Source organism: Neofelis nebulosa, chromosome 15 (assembly GCF_028018385.1).
Source record: "Neofelis nebulosa isolate mNeoNeb1 chromosome 15, mNeoNeb1.pri, whole genome shotgun sequence".
In the NCBI taxonomy this organism is placed as follows: domain Eukaryota; kingdom Metazoa; phylum Chordata; class Mammalia; order Carnivora; family Felidae; genus Neofelis; species Neofelis nebulosa.
The window spans coordinates 6637874-6659214 of NC_080796.1; the positions used below are offsets into that span (position 1 = coordinate 6637874).

General features: G+C 42.4%; 1 long non-coding RNA gene across 2 annotated transcripts; it reads right to left on the reverse strand.

Moving 5' to 3' along the window:
* Positions 1-6382: 6382 nt before the first annotated feature.
* Positions 6383-13761, reverse strand: LOC131495960 (uncharacterized). 2 transcript variants are annotated; one of them, XR_009254211.1, is made up of 2 exons: positions 13573-13761; positions 6383-6615 (listed from the first exon to the last, which is right to left on the reverse strand). It is a non-coding gene; the product is annotated as an uncharacterized LOC131495960 (long non-coding RNA). The 2 variants fall into 2 exon arrangements; XR_009254212.1 differs by lacking the exon at positions 13573-13761 and adding an exon at positions 7544-8068.
* Between the last annotated feature and the right edge of the window lie 7580 nt (positions 13762-21341).

Consider the following 21341-nt stretch of genomic DNA (forward strand, 5'->3'; position numbering starts at 1 on the left):
CTGTGATCATAACTTGATCTAGATTGGGCCCAAGGAAGATAGATGTCCCTGAGGAAGAGATAACTATACTGAGGAATGAAGGATGACCAGGAGACAATTAAGCAAAAGAGGAAGACAAGCACTCTCGACAGTCTAGAGCATGTGCCGAAGTTCCACTGTAATCTGCTTCTGGCCAAGGTGGGGTAACACGTACTGATTGATCTTCCTACCTGAAGCAAGCAAAAACAAAACAGGTAAGATACAATTTTAACATGATTTTCAAGACGCAGAACTTCAGACAATGAAGGACAATGATCCCTGAAAACAAAACACGTTAGCCTAACATATATGCCCAAGTTCACTGTCTTGAGAGAGTTTTCAGGCTACGACACAGGAGACATAAATTATTTAAATAGATTTCACCAGACTCCTTGATTCGAGGAAGCAAAACTGAGAGTCTGGTGAAGTCAAGGCAGATAGAGATGATAGGTCAGCACCGAGGAGAGGAGAAAGCAGAACACAGAAAGTACCCTGGGCATCTGCACAGGGTCCCCTTTGGCTATTCAGCAGAATAACAACCAGTGCATACATGGAAGGAAGTCATCAAGGGAAAAAAATCTGAAAAGAGTAGAGGAAACACTGCTTAGTGCTCCCACAGCATGAGGGACAGTATCTATTCACATTAGCTAAGATAGAAAAACTCATAATTTGCCTTAGGCTGATCACCACTCTGGATTCATCCAACAATTCATAAGAGCAAGACTAAAGGATCCAACTGTTTGTAAGTAACTATATCTCCAAACAAAGCATGAAGAGATAACTAGAGGCATAGAAGCTATTGTTTTCAAAACCAAATAGCACTTACAGAGACGTAAATTATGTTAGTCATGAACAATACGATGGGTAGGAATAAACACAGACATCACAAAACAAAAGACTGAAGTTTAACATTGGAAACCTGGGAGAAAACTTCAAGTGGGAAATACACACTTGCCCAAAGAGGCAGGGGAAAGGGACAGGAAAATTATGGCCCAAATATTCCTAAACTTCATGAAAACTATAATCCCACCGACCAAGGAAGGATCTGTCTAGGAAAGAAGAAATGGAAGTCAACTTTTGTAATTTTCCTAAACTATATACGATGTGGTATTGACATTACTGGAAGGGAGACTGTGATGCTGAAGCCATAGACTATAAACCCTAAACCAACCATTAAAGCAGCAAAACTGAAAAGTTCTAGCTAGGAAGCCTAAATAAATAAGTGAATAAATGAATCAATGAATAAATATATTAAATAAAACTGAATAAATAAAGCTGCTTTCACAGGAAGGAAGGACCAAATGAGGTAAACAAGTAAATAGGGCTATAGGCTGTAGGCTGCAGAGTGAAGATGCCCAGAGGGGAGTAATTAGCAAAAGAAAAGTGCCTTATGGATCCTGAGGTAGCATCTGTCTTCTCCCCTAGACTAGTTAAGATAAACAGAGAATGTGCCTCAGGTCAGCTGTTAACAACCATTTGCCAGGGGCCAGGATTTTGTTTTATATTGACCCAAACCCCTAACACCCTATATCTTCAAACCCCCTTTCCCTCATGCCCACGAGTTCATGTTCACAGACTGTCTCTTTGGGCACGTCCATCACCATGTTTGGAAGCCTTCTGATCCTAATTAAAACAGAGCAAGGACCCTTAATCTTGCCTCGTGTGTTCTCCGGGACATTAGCTGTCTCTCCCATTGTAATCCTGCATCTCACTGCCGTCTTGCTAGACAAGCAAGAAACCTAGACCCAGAGTCTACAGACACATACTGAAGCAATACATAGATTGCTTTAGCTAGGAACATTTGTTTATATTCCTTCTCTTAGTTATTGCTTCCCATTTTATTGTTTATGGAAATGCAATTTATATTTAAGTTAATATATTTTTAAGAAACCTGGAGATTATTGTTTTTTGAGCAGTTTCCTTATGGTTATTCTGGTTCATGAGGTCACATGGTACTTATATAGCTAAGTTAGTTTCCCAGTTCATATACATAAGAATCATTCATAAGAATGCTTTCCTGAACTCCTATTTGTTAGATAGCAGACATAATCTATTTCCAGACACAATTACTTATTTAGACAAATCTATTTTATACAACTCATGTTCTCTTGAGTGGAAAATCAGAATGGATCAGATAATTGCTAAAGAGAAAAAACAAGAGTAACAGCAAGGCAGACCTCTATCTCTTTTGGAAGTTGAACTTTCTTTCCAAAGACAGGAACTCTACTTGAGACATGCCTATCTCATTCTTAAACATTTGCATATCTTGATGTAATTCTTCACTTAGATATACTTCAGATGCTGGAAAACTAGATGCTGAAGAAGAACTCACAATTTCTAATTCAGAATCAATAATTTTATAGTTAGGAGTACTGTCATTATCTGCATATAAAGGCTTCTGGAAAAAAGTCTTGTACTGGTTTTGTTTTCTCGTGTTTGTGACAGCAGAAATATCATGACTTTTTGTTTGAACCATGTGTTTCATCACATCGCAGCAGGCAAGCCAAAAATGAAAAAGGCTCTCTGAATCACTAGACTGAGGTTTAATTTACAATCGGTGGTATTTTGGTCCATATTTTTTGCCATTTGCATGTCAAACTCCTGGCCTTCTTTCACTTTAAGTGTAACTAGTGGTTTCCTTGCTTTTTTATTTTCTATATCATTTTAAAAATCCACATTGTTGTTAAAAAGATGCTCAATGTCTGGTTTGTTCTCATTTTCATAGTCTGATTTACTTTCTTTCTTTAGTATGAAATTGATTGTCAAATTGGTTTCCATACAACACCCAGTGTTCATCCCAACAGGTGCCTTCCTCAGTGCCCATCACCCAGCCTCCCTTCCCTCCCATCCCCCATCAATCCTCAATTTATTCTGTTTGTGAGAGTCTCTTATGGTTTCCCTCTCTCCCTAAGGTTTTTTTGTTTTGTTTTGTTTTGTTTTCACTTCCCCTCCCCATGGTCTTCTGTTAAGTTTCTCAGGATCCACAAAAGAGTGAAACCCTATGGTATCTGTCTTTCTCTGTGTGACTTCTTTCACTTAGCATCACACTCTCCAGTTCCATCCACGTTGCTACAAAAGGCCATATTTCATTCTTTTTCACGGCCAAGTAGTATTCCGTTGTGTATATAAAACACAATTTCTTTATCCATTTTTCAGGTGATGGACATTTAGACTCTTTCCATAAATTTGGCGATTGTTGAAAGTGCTGCTATAAACATTGGGGTACAAGTTCCCCTACGCATCAGCACTCCTGTATCCCTTGGGTAAATTCCTAGCAGTGCTATTGCTGGGTCAAAGGGTAGATCTATTTTTCATGTTTTGAGGAACCTCCACACTATTCTCCAGAGTGGCTGCACCAGTTTGCATTCCCACCAACAGTGCAAGAGGGTTCTTGTTTCTCCACATCCTCGCCAGGATCCATAGTCTCCCGATTTGTTCATTTACACACTCTTGACTGTTGTGAGGTGATATCTCAGTGTGGTTTTGATTAATATGCCCCTGATGATTTGCTTTCTTTTAAAGAAAGCTTAGAAGATGACTGACAAGTACATTCTGGAGACCCAGAGTATGAATAAGAGAGAATGACATTTTCAAGACTAGGGTCTTTTTGTTCAGGAAATGCCTGAAATACTACCGAGACAGACGCTCTAAATGCATCTTCTTCCTCACAATCAAGTACAGAATTTGTCCAATTCGAAGGTATTTCCTTTCAGTTGGTTCCTCCTGAGAGTGACCCCATGGTGGTTCTTCTTCAAGATGAGTAGGAATGCTGTATTGTTAACAAATTTCACCAAACTTCAACTTTCACTCACTGGTGATGAGTTTTAAGCTATCTTTCCAGTCTAATATGCCTTATTTGGTACACATTTCCTCAAAGTTTTGCATTGAAGCATGTCTTAAATATACAGATATATCATGCTCCCTATCACATTCCTTATTCATTGCTTGTTCTTGAGTCATTTTTTGCAGTTGCAAAAACGGATGGTTAATTTCCTTGTTTTGATTTTCACATGTCTTTTCTGCAAGGATACATGTTTGTAAAAACACCTTATCCTTAAGTAATCAAGTATGGACAAAGAAAAATGAGAAAATAATTAAAATTTAACTGTTAACTTTCTTAACCTATGTTTAGCTGTTCCAAAGTCACTGGATTGTAAACTCCTGTAAGAAGTGAAAACTTGCCTAAGCCTAAGGCAGAAGAAAATATGACTCATAAACTTAACCTTGTCACTTTTTGGAACTAAAAAATTCATTACGTGTTAAATCGACCAAAAAAGAATTTAGATGATTTTTAATGGCACAAACCTAAAAAATGTTTAGTTTACCATCCCTTATAAAGAGCACTAAAGTGCATTTGAGTACTTTTTAAAGATGAATAACTAGAGAATTGGAAAACTTTAAACTAGTAGCAGCCAAATCAATATCAAAGAGAAAGAAATGCGCTGGCAGTGTGAATCGGCTTAAGATTCTCTCTCTCCCCTACCCTCACCGACCCACGTGCTCTGTCCTCCCTCAGTTAAAAGAAATAATTAAAAGGGAAAGAAATCATAAGGAACAGAAAATGCATTTACAGGATAGTACTCTATTTATTGAAAAATATCTGTGTGTAAGTGGACTCCCACGGTCCAAACCCACCTAGTTCAAGGGTCAACTGTATACCTGTATGATGTCTCCACTAAGAGATTACCGGAACTTAACATAGCGCCAAATTAGAAAATCAAAACCCCGTTCCTACTTTCCCATTCTTTTCTGGACACTATGGCCATTTTATTGGCCTTCAGACATCTTCACATTTAAAACAAGTATTTTCTTGGGGGGCCTGGGTGACTTAGTCGATTAGGCGCCCAACTTTGGTTCAGGTCATGTTCTCAATTTCATGAGTTCGAGTCTTGCATTGGGCTCCTTGCTCTCAGTGCAGAGCCTGCTTCGGATGTTCTGTCCCCCCACCCCCCTCTCAACAATAAACAAACATTCACCAAAGTATCCTCAATATATAGTAAGTCACTAAAAGCCACTGTGATCATTTTGTCTTCTATTTCTATAGCACGCTTTACAGTTTACAAAACGTTGCCACATTTGTTCATTCCACATAACCAAGAGGTGGGTATTAGTGCCATTTTTAGGAACGAGGTCATTGACATTCAAGCAAGTTTTTCCAAGATCCCACAGCTAGGAAGTGACGGAACCAAGATGCTAGCATGTCTTTTGATTTCAAATACAGTGCTTTGGGGCGCCTGGGTGGCGCAGTCGGTTAAGCGTCCGACTTCAGCCAGGTCACGATCTCGCGGTCCATGAGTTCGAGCCCCGCCGTCAGGCTCTGGGCTGATGGCTCGGAGCTTGGAGCCCGTTTCCGATTCTGTGTCTCCCTCTCTGCCCCTCCCCCGTTCATGCTCTGTCTCTCTCTGTCCCAAAAAAAAAAAAAAAAAAAACAGTGCTTGTAGCATTGTGCAGCAGCTGCCTGAGCCTAAGAGATCAGGACCTTTTCACCTCCTTCCCTAGTTGTCACCTTAGAATAGGTCATCATTACTTTATATTACTACAAGTAGGACTGCGAAGTTATTTTAATTATCCAAAATGGGTTTTACTTATTGAAGCACCACTAAACCAAACTGTGGTCATCATAATCCCAATGTTCCTTGTAGATCTACTTGACAATCCCAATATATTATTATCAAGTCCCAGGCCTTATCTTTGGAAGGTTCAAGTGGTAAACACCATAATCCAAACTCTTTCTGGATGTCAGTAGGAGTTTGACACATCCGTATACACCACAGGATCATACACTTGGCCATAGGTTGACCTAGAGTAATTCTTTAGTGTTTCAGATAACTTAACTCCAAAACCCAAACTCATTCCCTCCAAGCCTTCGTTTTCTGCACTAATACTACACAACTTTCATTATGTCTGCAAATTGGCAGAACTCTACTATGTTGTGTGGTCATAATTAACACATAATTATTTTATCACATATAGGAAAACATACAAGGAAATCGTTTCTGTGGGCAAATGCAGAGATGAGAGAGTGAAGTCAAAGCATCTCTTGGACGTTTTAACATCACTCCATGCTTATACTTAAAAATAAGAAGAAGACAGTACCTCAGGAAGAGAAGGTGATTCTACATCTTCCTCTTCTCCTAGTTCTAATGCTGACATCGTATCTAGAGAATACGGTCACAGATAAATTAATGAAAACATGTGTTACTATGAATTTTAAACACATACACAAGTCTATCTCCATTCATGAATATTTCAATAAAATAAAAGCAATAGCAGAAAAGATGTTCAGGGGGTTCAAGATTTTCCAGAAGTAAAAGGGGGTCGTACTTGGGATACTTATAAAGAAAGATAGCAAGAGAAAAATATCTTCGCGAATAAAGGATAATATATTTGGATCTACATACTTTCAGATTTTTCTCGTACTAGCATTTAATCATAGGAAAACAACTCACAGAGATTCACTAGCTTACCACTTCTGTCATTTTTATGCACTCCACCAGCAGAAGTCAAACTGCCATTAACTGTTTGCTCTGGTGGCACATTTTCAATAATACCAACACCATCTTCCTTTGCTTCCGTTGCTGACTTTGCTGTTCCTTCCTAGAAAAACAGCACAAAACAAAAACCCAACTTCAGAAAAATATCACATTAATTCATTTGGTCACACACTCACCCACTCAGAAAGACAGGCACATCCTGTATCTGTCAAGTCATAGCCACGATCCGGGGCAGAGCTGGAAACAGAAATAAAAGACAGAGTCTCTTCTATATGCTAGTAGCGGTAGAGATGCATGAAAACAGGTAAGGACAGAAAAATACCATCCACTAGTTCTGCAAGGGAAGTGAATAACGTACAGTGAAGGCACAAAGGAGGAAACACTTACATTTGGGAAGCTCAGCAAACACTGGGAAGATAGGGCTGTATCTTAAAAGACACACAAAGTGCACAGGGAGGGTGTGAAGGGCATTCTAGAAGGAGCAAAAGGATCAAGTATGAAATAACATAGTAAGTGACAACACCTATGCGATATGGCAAAACTGGAACAGAGTTCTTGGCAATGGGATAGATAGAGATTACTGGAACATGAGGACGAAACAAAAAAAAAAGGGGGGGGAGCAGTGTTATGCTAGAACATGAATTTTCTCCTTCAGATAATGGGGATCCATTGAATAAGCAGAAGAATGACATTGTCACAAGTATATTTTAGAAAGGTCACTCTGGAAGCAATGTAGGAGGAATGTCAAGGAAGCAAAACCAGAAGAGTACTGCAAAATTATAGGTGAGAGACTGAATTACAGGACTAACATATGGAAAATGGTAAGCAGGTACAAACTATCGAATGTGGTGAGTGACAGCATGCGGTCATTTCAGGGAAGTTCGGAGTCCAGGACTTTTCCTGTTTCAGGGATGCTATTTATCAGACTAGGGAACACAAATGACAGAGCAGATTACAAAGAGTCAGGAAAGAGGAAAGGGAAAGCACCAGAAACAATGTCTTTAAACTAGGGCGTATTAAATTTAAAGTACCCAGGGGACGTAGGAAGAACATGTTAGGGCCGCCTGAATGCCTCAGTCAGTTAGCACCTGACTCTTGATTTTGGCTCCGGGCATGATCTCACAGTTCATGGGTTCAAGCCCCCCATCTGGTTCTGCGCTGACAGTGCAGGGTCTGCTTGGGATTTTCTCTCTCTCCCTCTGTCTCTCTGCCCCTCCCCACTGGTGCTCTCTCTGTCTCTCTCTCCAATTAATAAATGAATAAACTTTAAGAAAAGAAAAAGACAGAAAATTCAGATCAATACAGTCCAAGTAAGAAAAAAGCCCATCATAAATATCTATAAAACATATTAAACTGATATAATGCAAACCTACACAGAACTCTGAAGTTGTGAAAAGGAAAGTAAAAGGAGGCGGGAGGAGTTAAGATGGCAGAGGAGGGGGATCAGAATTTCCCTTGTCCCTCAAACACAGCAGTATTGAGGTCACAACACTCGGAATACCAGGAGTACAGGCTGCAGAGGGACAGAAAAATCTCCACAGGTGCAAACAGACAGCTTGGCGGGAGGACAGAAGGGTGTGTATGCGAATTGGGAGACATAAAATGGGCAGCACAGGCATGGAGTGGGGGAAGCCCTTTGGTGGAGAAACCAAAGGAAGATAGAGAGAGGGGCTGCGGGAAGTGCATTTGGATATGAGAAAGCCTGTCTGGACCACAGACCAAGGAGAGGTCCAGAGAGCCAGTTTCTACTTTGCAAAACAGCCTTAGAGGCTAAAAAACAGAATTTTCAAGGTTGCCAGACTTTCTCTAGAAAAGAGCTACCACCTCCCATGCCTGGTGGGGAGGGAGCCGCCCCTAGGCTTGGTAGCAATCTCAGGGCTACCCTGGGAGAGAACACCTTGAGTATGGTGGAAAGGGGAGGTATTGCCCTGCCCAAGGGAAAAAGACCCTGCAGGCACGAGCCAGAGGCCCTCTGTCCACTGCACAGAGTGGCGCTACTCCAGAACCAGGTCCGAGCAAAGCGGGATCCTACAGGGTTTTGAATCCCAACTCAGTGCTCAGGGAGCACAGGAGACTGCAGCAAGGCAAGCTGGCCCCCCAGGCTATTCCGTGAGGACGGCCTGAACAGTGAGTTTTGAGACACCTCGTGTGGGCAGGAGAGATTGGGGTGTCGCCATTTCTCTCCCCATGACCTACATCGTGGGGCTTCAGGGAACGGACAGTGAGCCTCAGTGGAGGCAGGCCCATTACACCAAACCCTGCCTCTCTGTGCCTGGTAACTGCTTCTCTATGGGAGTGACACTGACACTGATGGGACCAGACAGCCCCTCCCCTACACCAGCACAGCCACCAGTCCCAGGCACCAACAGACAACTCTCCTCTGGTTTCGTATCTGAGTTTGTTTGTTTTCATTTGAATTATTGTTCTTTTCATCTTTTCTTTTTTAATGTTTATTTCTGTATTTTGAGAGAGAGAGTGAGTGATCAAGCAGGAGAGGTACAGAGAGAGGGAGAGAGAGACAGAATCCGAGCAGGATCCATGCTCTCACTGCAGAGGCTGGTGGGGGTATCGAACCCACCAACAGCGACATGACCTGAGCCAAATTCAAGAGTCGGACACTTCATCAAATGAGCCGCCCAGGCGCCCATCTTTTCTTTCCTTTTCTGTCCCTTTCTCCTCTTTTTCCCTTTTTTGTCTTTCTACTCTCCTCTTTCCTCTTCTCCCGTTGGAATCAGCCTAGTAGTCTCGAGTTGATTTTCAGTCAAAGCTAATTATATATATATTTTTTTCTCTTTGTTCCTCTGTTCTGATTGTTTGTTTGTTTGTTTGATCGGGCATTTTCTCTATACCTTTCCAGATCTCCTTCTTCCTTTTCCTCCTTCTCTTTCTGCATGAAGCCCTAGAGCTCCTTTGAGTCACTGCCTGGTCTTTTTTTCCACTCCTGTCATTTCTCGCTTTGTTTGGGCTAAGGATTCTTCACCACCCTCTTCTCCTTTTTCCCAAGATTACATCAACAAACAAATCAAAGCACACCGGGTGGAAGGCCCAAACTACCACTCCAAGTAGTGTGAGAAGCAAGCAAAGATGCACCAAAAGAGTGCACACAACACACTCCAAAAACACTCGTTCGACCGCCAGGTCCTGGACAGTGTATGACCCCTTTTTATTATAGTAGTACTCACAGGTGTGGGACACAGAACAAGCTATTACAACACATAAAGGACAAGAAACTAGCCAAAACGACAAAACGGAAGAATTCTCCTCAAAAACAATTCCAGGAAGAAAGGACAGCCAGAGAAGGGCTCAAAAGAGACAGAAACAATATATCTGATCAAGTTTTTGGAACTGTCACGTTGAATGCTGAAAACGAAATGTTGTCAAGGAGATACAAAATAAACGGGATGCAGTGACAGCAAGGATGGGAGAAGCAGAAGAGAGAATCGGTGAAACAGAAGATACAATTGTGGACAAAGATGAAGCAGAGAAAGAAAGAAAGGAAATTACTAGACCACGAGGCAGGTACTAGAGATCTAATTGACTCGGTGAGATGAAATAACAGCCACATCATAGGGGTCCCAGAAGAAGAAGAGTGAGAGAAAGGGGCAGAAGGTTTATTTGAACAACTTGTAGCTGAGAGCTTCCCTCATCTGGGGAAGGAAACAGGCATCCAAGTCCTGGCGGCACAGAGAATTCCCTTCCAAATCAACAAAACCAGGTCAACACCACGATGTGTCATAGTGAAACTGGAAAAATACAAAGATCAAGAGAGAATTCTGAAAGCAGCTAGGGACAAATGGGGCTTAATCTGCAAGGGAAGACACATAAGGGTAGCAGCAGACCTGTCCAATGAAACTTGGCAGGGCAGAAGGGAGGGGTAGGAAACAGTCAATGTGTTGAACGGGAACATATGCAGCGAAGAACGCTTTCCCCAGCAAGGCTGTCATATGAATAGAAAGAGAGAGAAAGGCTTCCCCAGACAAACAACACCTCATGGAGTTCATGACCACTAAACCAGCCCTGCAGGAGATCCTAAGGGGCGACTCTGTGAGTGGAAAGCAGCAGAGACGACAAAGGACCAGAGGCCTCACCAAAAGCATGAAACCTTCAGATAACACAATGACACTAAATCCATATCTTTAACTAATCACTCTGAATGTCAATGGACTCAATGCCCCAATCAAAAGACACAGGGAATCAGAATGGATAAGACACAAAACAAAACCAAACAACAAGATCCATCTATATGCTGTCAACAAGACACTGATTTTAGACCCCAGGACACCTCCAGATTCAAAGTGAAGGTGTGGGGAACAACCTATCATGCTACTAGAAGTCAAAAGAAAGCTGGAGTCGCCATACTTCCACCAGACAGACTAGATTTTAAACCAAAGACGGTAGTAACAGATTCAGAAGGGCGTTTTATCATAATTAAGGGGTCTATCCATCAAGAGGACCTAACAATTGCAAACGTTTATGCCCCCAAAGTGAAACGCCCACATATATGAATCGATGAATCACAAACATGAATAAATGTATACATACAAATACCATGATTGTAGACGACTTTAAGACTCCACGCATGGCAATAGGCGGATCGTTAAGGCAGAAAATCAGTAAGGAAACACAGATCCTATGTGTCACTGGACCAGATGTATTCAGATACACAAATATATTGACCTTCATATATACATTTATATACCTGGATATCAATACGGATATATTGAGATCTTTTCATCCAACAGCAGTAAAATGCACATTCTTCTTAAGTGCACATAAAACTTTCTCCAATATAAGTGACATCTTGGGTCACAAAACAGCCGTCCACAAATATAAAAGGACTGAGATCGTACCTTGCATATTTTCAGATCACAACAACGAGCACTTACTCATTCTTTCTCTCTCTTCCTCCCTTTTCAAGAGAAATACAAACATTACAAAAACATTTAGCTCACCTCCTTCCAAAAAAGAGAAAAAAAGAATAAACCTTGTGGGGCAATGAGTCATGGATGAAAACCACACACAGACAGTAGAATTCCATAACCAGTATGTTGACAATGGAGTTGACAGAAAGTGATGTACTAAGAGAACAGACACTAAAGAAATGTTTTCTGCAAGGAAATATTAGGGTAGGGCTAAACCATTAAAAAAGAGCATGGTGGGGGGGAACACTTCTGTGGCTCATTCAGTTCACCGTCCAACTTCAGCTCATGAGTCATGATCTCACTGTTGTGGGTTTCAGCCCCACATCGAGCTCTTTGTTGACAGCTCGGAGCCTGGAGACTGCTTTGGATTCTTTGTCTCCCTCTGTCTCTGCCCCTACCCCACTTGAACTCTGTCTGTCTCTCTCTCTCTCTCTCCAAAATAAATAAACTTAAAAAAAATACCTTAAAAAGCATGGGGGGAGAAGGAAAAAAAAAAAGAAAAATAAATAAGACATGACCAATTAATCAAGCATGAGCTTAAGACAAGGAAGAAAAGGAAAAATATGAGCAAAATAAGTGGAAACAACATACATTTTTCAGCAGGTACATAAGTAGAATTGGGAATATTCTATGAACAATAGTCTCTTTTAAACCTTTTAAACATACATATATAATCTATACGTAAAACAGAGGTTTTAATTCACAGTATATCCTTAATAATACTGACTTTTATCACTCTACAGTTATCTGGTTGTATATACTGTAATAAAGAATTTAAGTTTTTTCACTATAAAATAAATTTTTCAATTACTGGCATCTATCGCTTCTTAAAGGCTGTAAATTATTGCTAGACTAAGAGAAGAACAGAAAAAGAAAGGTTCCTAACAAAACTTTCATTATGGAGAAAGAATTCGGAATGAGTATTCTAGGAAGAAATGCGAACCTTCAAAGGATGCATATAATGGGACACAGATGGGGTTGAAAAAACAAAGGCTGAAGACTTTTTCTCTGCAATTCTAAGCTCGCGATGGGAGGATACTAAAAATATACGGTAATCTTCTTTCGTATGTAACTCCTGATTTCCTCCATAGAATTCATTTGCGTTTATACGTATGAAACACCAAAATGGAATATAAACTGACCTTACTTTTTAAATTCACATATTTAATTGTGACATATCATGCGTATTTCATTACTTTTCAAATTCCATTCTACGGAATTCCATTTCCCTACTCCTTTATTCACATTCAACAACTATGACATTGCTTCTTCCAAGCAAGTCTTCATTCTAGGAGCTCCAGGAGGCAAACAAGTGTGTTTCCTAACCTCCAGTAGCTTATAATGATTTACGGGCTTTGAAATGAATATTTAACTAAATATCAGATGTCTGAAACTTAAATTTTAGAATCTGACACAAGGACAAGGAGGAGATATTTTTAAAAGATAGAATAGGAAAGATTTCTGAAATTAGAAATTTGACAACTTGGCTATGAAGAGCCTCTGCTCATAGAGCTACTCTTCTCAGCAAAATACGTATTCTTCAGGGAGATGCACAATCCTAACTTACTCTTCATGGAGTTATTTCAAAAATACAGGGAAATACCTTTGTAAGGTAAATGTTGAGAAATAATGTAAACATCTAAGTTTCTACATTTTCTAATATTATTTTAGTCTAAATGTAGAACAAAAGATAGTGACAAAGGGAAATCCTGTATCTCTCTCTCAAAATAAAAATTGACTGGGGCGGGGGCAACCTACAATAGATAAGTGGATCCAATAAAATTTTATTTAGGCATGAGTATTATCAGTCATGTTACTATCACAGCAAGAATCCTTATCCTTAACCAAATATCATATTTCCTCCATTATGGGAAAGCTTTTCCCAATGTAATTTGAAGGTCATTATATATTTTCCAGCCCATTCTTTCCTCAGCCTTCACTTCTAGGAATTACCAAAGTAAAACAAAAGAAAACAAAAAATTCAACGTGTCATGTATCTGTCAAGGGGTTTGTTCTTGCTAAATTTCCATTACACACATAAAATGATGATGCACAGGCTACTCTTAAATTTTCAGAGTAAATAAGGGAGAAAACTAAATTCAGAGCAAGAAAGTGAGTTTCACAGGAGGGTACTTTACCTTGGTACCAAAATCTAAGTCTTGGCTAGCTGATGTAGGCCATGAATCATCAGGACCAGGTTTGTCGGAAAGCCTTTAGAGCAAAAATATACAACAAAAACATGTTCATTTATTTAAAAACAAAATTTCAAAAATTAAGGGAAAGGTCAGCTATCTGTTTATTCAACGAAGTCTCTTGGTATAATTAAAAGTTGGCCTCTGGTTTTTTCATTTTTTAATTCCAGTAATAGTAACATTCAGTGTCTTATTAGTTTAAGTTGTACAATATAGTGATTCACCAACTCCATAGTCACCCCTGCTCATCATGACAAGGGCACTCCTTCATCCCCATCACCTCTTTCACCCCTCCCACCAATCACCTCCTCTCTGGGAACCGTCCGTTTGTTCTCTGCAGTTAAGAGCCTATTTCTTGGTTTGTCTCTCCCTTTTGTCTCCCTTTGCTCATTCGTTGTTTCTTACGTGCTACATGAGTAAAATCATATGTTATTTGTCTTTCCCTGACTTTTCTTAACCTACTACTCTCAGACTCCATCCAGGTGATTGCAAATGGCAATATTTCATTGTTTTATGGTTGAGTAATATTCCAGTGTGTGCATGTGTGTATGGATATACATATACACACACATACATACATATAGGACTTCTTCGTTCACTCATTTGTCAATGGACCCTTGTGCCGGCTATTGGAAATAATGCTGCAATAAACACAGGGGTGCGTGTGTCCTATGGAATTCGTGTTTTTGTATTCTTTTGGGTAGTATCCAGTAGTGCAATTACTGGATCATAGGAGAGTTCTGTTTTTAAGTTTTTGAGGAAACTCCATACTGTTTTCCACAGGGGCCGCACCCATTTGCATTTCCACCAACAGTGCAAAAGGGTTCCTTTGTCTCCACATCCGCAGAAACACTTGCTTCTTTTTTCTTGGAGTATAGCCATTCTGACAGGTGTGACGTGGTTTCTCGTTGTAGTTTTGGGGAGCATCTTTTCATGGGTCTGTTGACCATCTGTATGTTGTCTTTGGAAAAATGTCTGGTCATTTCTTCTGCTCATTTTTAAACTGGGCTTTTTCGAAGGCGGGGGGGATGTTGACTTGTAGCAATTTTTTATACATTGTGGATACTACCCCTTTACTGGATTTGCAAAACATTTGCAAATATGTTCTCCCATCCCAGAGGTTGCCTTTTAGTTTTACGGTTTCCTTCACTGTGCAAAAGCTTTGTAGTTTCATGTAGTCCCCCTAGTTTGTTCTTGCTTTATTTACCTTGGCTCAGGAGACTTAACGAGTAAAATGTTGCTACAGCCAAATTGAGAGAAATGATGGCCTGTGGTCTCTTCAAGGATATTTTATGGTTTCAGGTCTCACACTTAGGTCTTTAATTCATTTTGAGTTTATTTGTGTGTATGGTAAAAAAATTGGTCCAGGTTCATTCTTTGGCATGTGGCTTGTCCAGTCTTCCCAGCACCATTTGGTGAAGAGACTGCCTTTTCCCCACTGGATAGTCTTTCCTGTTTGTGGAAGATGAATTGACCGTACAGTTATGGATTTATTTCTGGGTTTTCAGTTCTATTCCAAGAGCTACGTGACTGTTTTTTACGCCAGTACCCACCATAGTGTTTGGATTACTACAGCTATGGAATAAAACTTGAAATCTGAGATTGTGATACCTCCAGTTTTCCTCTTTCGCAATATTGCTTTGGCCATTCAAGGTCTTTGTGGTTCTATACAACGTTTAGGATTGATTGTCTAGCTCTGTGACAAATGCTGTTGGTATGTTGACAGGGATTGCATTACATCTGTAGATTGCTTTGGGTAGTGTAGACACTTTCAAAATATGTATTCTTCCCATCTATGAGCGTCAGTTGTCTTTCTCTTTCCGTCACCTTCAATTTCTTTCATCAGTGAATGAATGGAAAACATCTGCAGCCAAAGAGTCTATCCAGAACACTATCATTCAGATGGAAGGAGAGATGAAGAGGTTCCCAAATAAATACTAAGTGAGCTCAAAACCAACAAACCACCTCTGCAAGAAATGTTAAAGGGACTCTTTAAGTGGAAAAGAAACACCTAAAGTGACAGTATTAAAGTGAGAAGCGCAAAAGCAATAAAAATGAGTATATCTGTAAAACATCAGCCAAAGTATTCACTATATCACTATATCACTCAAGTCAAAGGCACTGGGTGACAGGGGCACCTGGATGGCTCAATCGCTTGAGATTTCCACTCTTGATTTCAGCTCAGGATGTGATGCCAGGATCAAGGTATTGAGCCCTGGTTGGGCTCTGCACTGAGCATGGAACTTGCCTAAAATACATCCTCATTATCATTCTCTCTCTTCTCTCAATCTTCCCCCATTCCCCCCACCCCACCCTCCCGTGCCTGTGCTCTCTCTCCTCATAATAAAAGGCACTGGGTGATAGGATGAATAAAATATAGAACTAAAGTAACAAAAGAAAACTGCAGTCGCCATACCAGGTCAGACAAATAGATTTCAAAATAAAACTGTAACAAGAGACAAAGGAAGACATTATAATACTAAAAGGTATAATACAAAAAAAGACCAAATGTAAACAAATATGCGCTTAACCTGAGATCATCGAACACAAAACTGTAAAAACCTAAAGAATTGATACTCACAAAAACATAGTAGGGCACTTTAACACCCCAATGACATCAATGGCGATATCATTCCACAGAAAATATACATTTGTATATTTTCTAACAGCATGCACTTGGGTTCGAGAATTGGTGAAGAAATACTCAACATGGAATGTGGGATAGCACCATGTCATTTCCAAAGAACGACTGCAACTGTACGAGAAGATTCCTGAGGCCTACCCAAAGGGTGGCACATACATTTGTCTAGACTTGGAAGCCAGAGAATAATCCTGACTGACACCCACCCTTGTGTACTCCACTCAGCCGTTTGGGGAGACAACTGATCTGCTGTGGGGTAACTGCCTGGAGCCTCCTGGGACCTAAGCCTAAGCCTAACGGTAACCCTAACCAGAACCCTCACCCTACACGTAACCCTATATATCACACTAACTTTACAACAGATCCACATCCGAGCATGTGCCCTCACTTCAGCCTTCCATGCAATTCACAACACTGATGTCGTTTTGACCCTGGCGATGTCCCTGGAACGAACCATAAACCTAGCTAAGGCCCTCTCCTCATGGGGACCCAATTCCAACATCTGACAACAGCATGCACCTGGTTCAAAAATCGGTGCAGAAATATTCGGCATGGGGGATGGAACATCACCATGTCATTTCCAACACTTGACTGCAGCTACAAGAGAGGATTTCTGAGGCCTACCCAAAGAGGGTCCCATAGAGTTGTCTGGCCTTGGAACCCATGGACTAATCCTGACTGTCTGTCACCCTACCTTGTGCATTCCACTCAGCCCTTTGTGGAGAAAACTGCACTGCTGTGTTCCGTGCATAGAGCCTCCTGTGACCTAACCCTAACCCTAACTGTAACTCTAACTATAACCCTCCACCTACACCTAGCCCTATCACAATAACTCTACATGAGACCCACAGTCGCCCATGTGTCCTCATGTCAGCCCTCCATGGAATTCACAATACTGATGGTGCGTCGGCCCTAGCAACTCCCTGGACTGAACCTAACACTACCTAAGGCTCACTCGCCATGAAGAGCCAAAGCCAACTTTGACAATAGCACGACCACGGGTTGGAGAATTGGTGCAGAAATACTTGGCATGGAGCCTGGAACATCACCATGTCATTTGCAAAGCCGATTGAAGCTAAAAGAGAGGATTTCTGAGGCCTAGCCGAAGAGCGTACAATATACTTGCCTGGCCTTGGACCCAAAGACCATTCCTGACTAGAACCCTCCCTTGTGCACTCCCTTCATCCCTTCATGGAGACAAATGAATTGTTGTGAGTTCAGTGCCTGGAGCCTCCTGGGAAGAAACCCTAACCCTAACCGTAACCCTAACCATAACCCTGAACCTACACATAACCCTATCTCTAAATCTAACCCTACGCTTGACTCCCACCCTTGCATGGGCCCTCAACAGAGCCCTTGAGGAATATCATGGGACTGGAGTCACATCAGCCTAGGTGACTTCCCTGCACCAAACCCAAACCCTAGCTAAGGCTGTCTTCAGTTGGGGAACAATTCCAAAGTCTGACAACAGCACGAACACCCGTTTGAGAATCAGTGCAGAATTACTTGGCAAGGAAAGTGAAACATCACCATGTCATTTCCAAAGCAAGAAAGCAGCTACAGGAGAGGATATCTGAGGTCTACCCAAAGGGTGGCCCATAGAGTGTCTTGCCTTGGACCCAGAGTCTAATCCTGACTGGCACCCTCCCTTGTGTACTCCACTGAGACCTTCATGGAGACAACTGCTCTTCTGTGGGGTCAGTACCTGGAGCCTCCTGAGACCTAATCCTAACCCTACCCATATCCCTAACCATACCCCTCACCCTACACCTAACCCGATCTATTGCACTAACTCTACACCAGACCCACAGCTGCGCATGTGCCCAATATTAAGCCCTCCATGGAATTCACAAAACTGGTGTCCCATAGGCCCTGGCTAAGTCCCTGGACCGAACCCAAGCCATAGCTAAGGCTCTCTCCCCATGGGGACACAATCCCAAAGTCTGACAACAGCACACACAAGAGTTCAAGAATCCTTGCAGAAATATCGGCAGGGAACATGGACTATTACCATGTCATTTCGAAAGTGTGACTGCAGCTAAAAGAGAGGATTTCTGAGACCTAATCGAAGAGCATACCATAAAGTTGTCTGGCCTTGGAACCCAAGGACTAATCCTGAATGGCACCCTTTCTTATGCACTCCATTCAGCCCTTTGTGGAGACAACTGAACTGTTGTGAGTTCGGGTCCTGGAGCCTGCTGGGACCTAACCCTAACCTTAACCCTGTCCATTACCCTCAATGTACACCTAACCATAACTCGAACCATAACCATACACTTGACCATGCACCCTCACATGGGCCCTCAATTCAGCCCTCAAGGCAGATCATGAAACTGGAGTCGCATCAGCCCTGGCGACATCCCTGGACAAATTCCTAACCCTAGGTAAGGCTTTCTCATCATGGGGACCCAATTCCAAAGTCTGACAACAGCAGGCACACGGGTTGGAGAATCGGTGCAGAAATACTCGGCATGGAACCTTGAACATCACCATGTCATTTCCAAAGTGCCACTGCAGCTGCACGAGAGGATTCCTGAGGTCTACCCGAAGGGTGGCCCACACATTGGTCTGGCCTTGGAACCCAAACACTACTCCTGACCGGCACCGTTCACTTTTTACTCAACTCAGCCCTTCACAGAGACAACTGCTTTTCTGTAGAGTCAGTGCCTGGGGCCCCCTGGGACCTAACCCTAATGCTAACCATAACCCTCAACCTACGCATAACCCTATCTCACTAAGTATACACCAGACCCACAGCGGCACATGTGCCCTCACTTTAGCCCTTAATGGAATTTATAACACTGGTGTCGTTTCAACACTGGAGCCTTCCCTGGACTGATCCCTAACACTAGTAAGGCCCTCTCCCCAACAGCATGCACACAGGTTCGAGAATCAGTGCAGAAATATGCGGCATAGAAGCTGGAACATCACCATGTCATTTCCACAGCGTGACTGCAGGTGCATGAGAGGATTCCTGAGACCTACCCGAAGTGTGGCCCATAAATTTGTCTAGCCTTGGAACACAAAGACTAATCCTGACTGGAAACCTCCCTTGTGTACTCCACTCAGCCCTTCGGGAAGACAACTGCTCAGCTGTGGGGTCAGTGTCTGGAGCCACCTGGGACATAACCCTAGCCGTAACCCTATCTATAACCCTCAACCTAACCCTATCTATCTCACTAAGTCTACACTAGACCAACGGCTGCCCATATGCCCTCACTTAAGCCCTCGATGGAATTCACAAAAGTGAATTCATGGCTTCAGACATGGTGACGTCTTTGGAACAAACCCTTACCCTAGCGAGGGCTCTCTCCCCATGAAGACCCAATTTCAAAGCGTGAAAATAGCATGCACATGGATTCGAGAATCGGTGCAGAAATACTCAGCATGGAACCTGGAACATCACCATGTCATTTGCAAAGCAAGACTGCAGCTGCACTAGAGGATTCCTGAGGCCTAAACGAAGAGTGGCCCGTATATTTGTCGGGCCTTGGAACCCAACGACTAATCCTGACTGACACCCTCCCATGTGTACTCCACTCAGCCGTTGGGGGAGACCACTGCTCAGCTGTGGGTTCAGAACCTGGAGTCTCCTGGACTCCATAACCCTAAAGTATAACCCTCAACCTACACTTAACCCTATGTCACTAAGCCTACACCAGACCCACAGCTGTGCATGAGTCCTCACTTCAGCACTCGATGGAATTCACAACACTGGTGTCACTTCAGCCCTGGCAACTTCCCTGGACCGAAACCTAAACCTAGCTAAGGCTCTCTCCCCACAGGGACCCAATTCCACAGTGTGACAACAACATGCACATGGGTTGGAAATCAGTGCAGAAATACTGGGCATGGAACATGGAACATCACCATTTCATTTCCAAAGCACGAATGCAACTGCATGAGAGGATTCCTGAAGCCTACACGAAGGGTCACCCATACATTTGTCTTGTGTTAGAACCCAAAGGCTAATCTGAACTGGCACCCTCCCTTGTATGCTTAACTCAGCCCTTAGGGGACACAACTGCACTGTTGTGGGTTCAGTGCCTGGAACCTCCTGAGACCTAAAGCTAACCCTAGCCATAACCCTAACCATAACCCACAATGTACACCTAACTATCTCTCTAAACCTAACCCTACATTTGACCTGCACCTACCCATAGGCCCTCAATTCAGCCCTGGAAGGAGATCACGAAACTCGAGTAGTATCGGCCCTGGAGATGTTCCTGGATGGAAGCTTAACCCTAGCTAAGTCTCTGTCACCTTGGGGACCCAATTCCAAAGTCTGACAACAGCACACACACGGGTTTGAGAATTGGTGCAGATAGTCGGCATAGAAGCGGGAACATAACCATGTCATTTGCAAAGCGCGATGGCAGCTGCAAGAGAGGATTCCTGAGGCCTACTTGAAGGGTGGCCCATACATTTGTCTGGCTTTGGAACACAAAGACTAACCCTGACCAGCACCCTCCCTTGTGTAATCCACTCAGCCCTTCGGGGAGACAATTGCTCTGCTGTGGGATCAGCACCTAGAGCCTCCTGGAACCTAACCCTAACACTAAACATAACCTTAATCTATAACCATCAATCTGCACCTAACCTATCTATCTCACTAAGTCTACACCAAACCATGGCCACGCATGTGACCTCACTTCACCCTTCCATGGAATTCATAACACTGGTTTCGCTTCAGCCCCGGCGACATCCCTGCACCAAACCCCAACCCTAGCTATGGGTTTGAGCACGCACATGGGTTTGAGAATCAGTGCAGAGATACTCGGCATGCAACCTGGAACATCACCATGTCATTTCCAAAGCGCAACTGCCTCTGCATGAGAGGATTCCAGAGGTCTACCCGAAGGGTGGCCCACACGTTTATCTGGACTTGGAACTCAAAGACTACTCCTGATTGGGACCCTGCCTCATGTACTCCACTCAGTCTTTCATGGAGACATCTGCTCTGCTGTGGGTTCAGTGCGTGCAGCGTCCTGGGACTTAACCCAACCCTAACTGTAACCCTAACCATATCCCGAAACATACACCTAATCCTATCTCTAACGCTAACCCTACACTT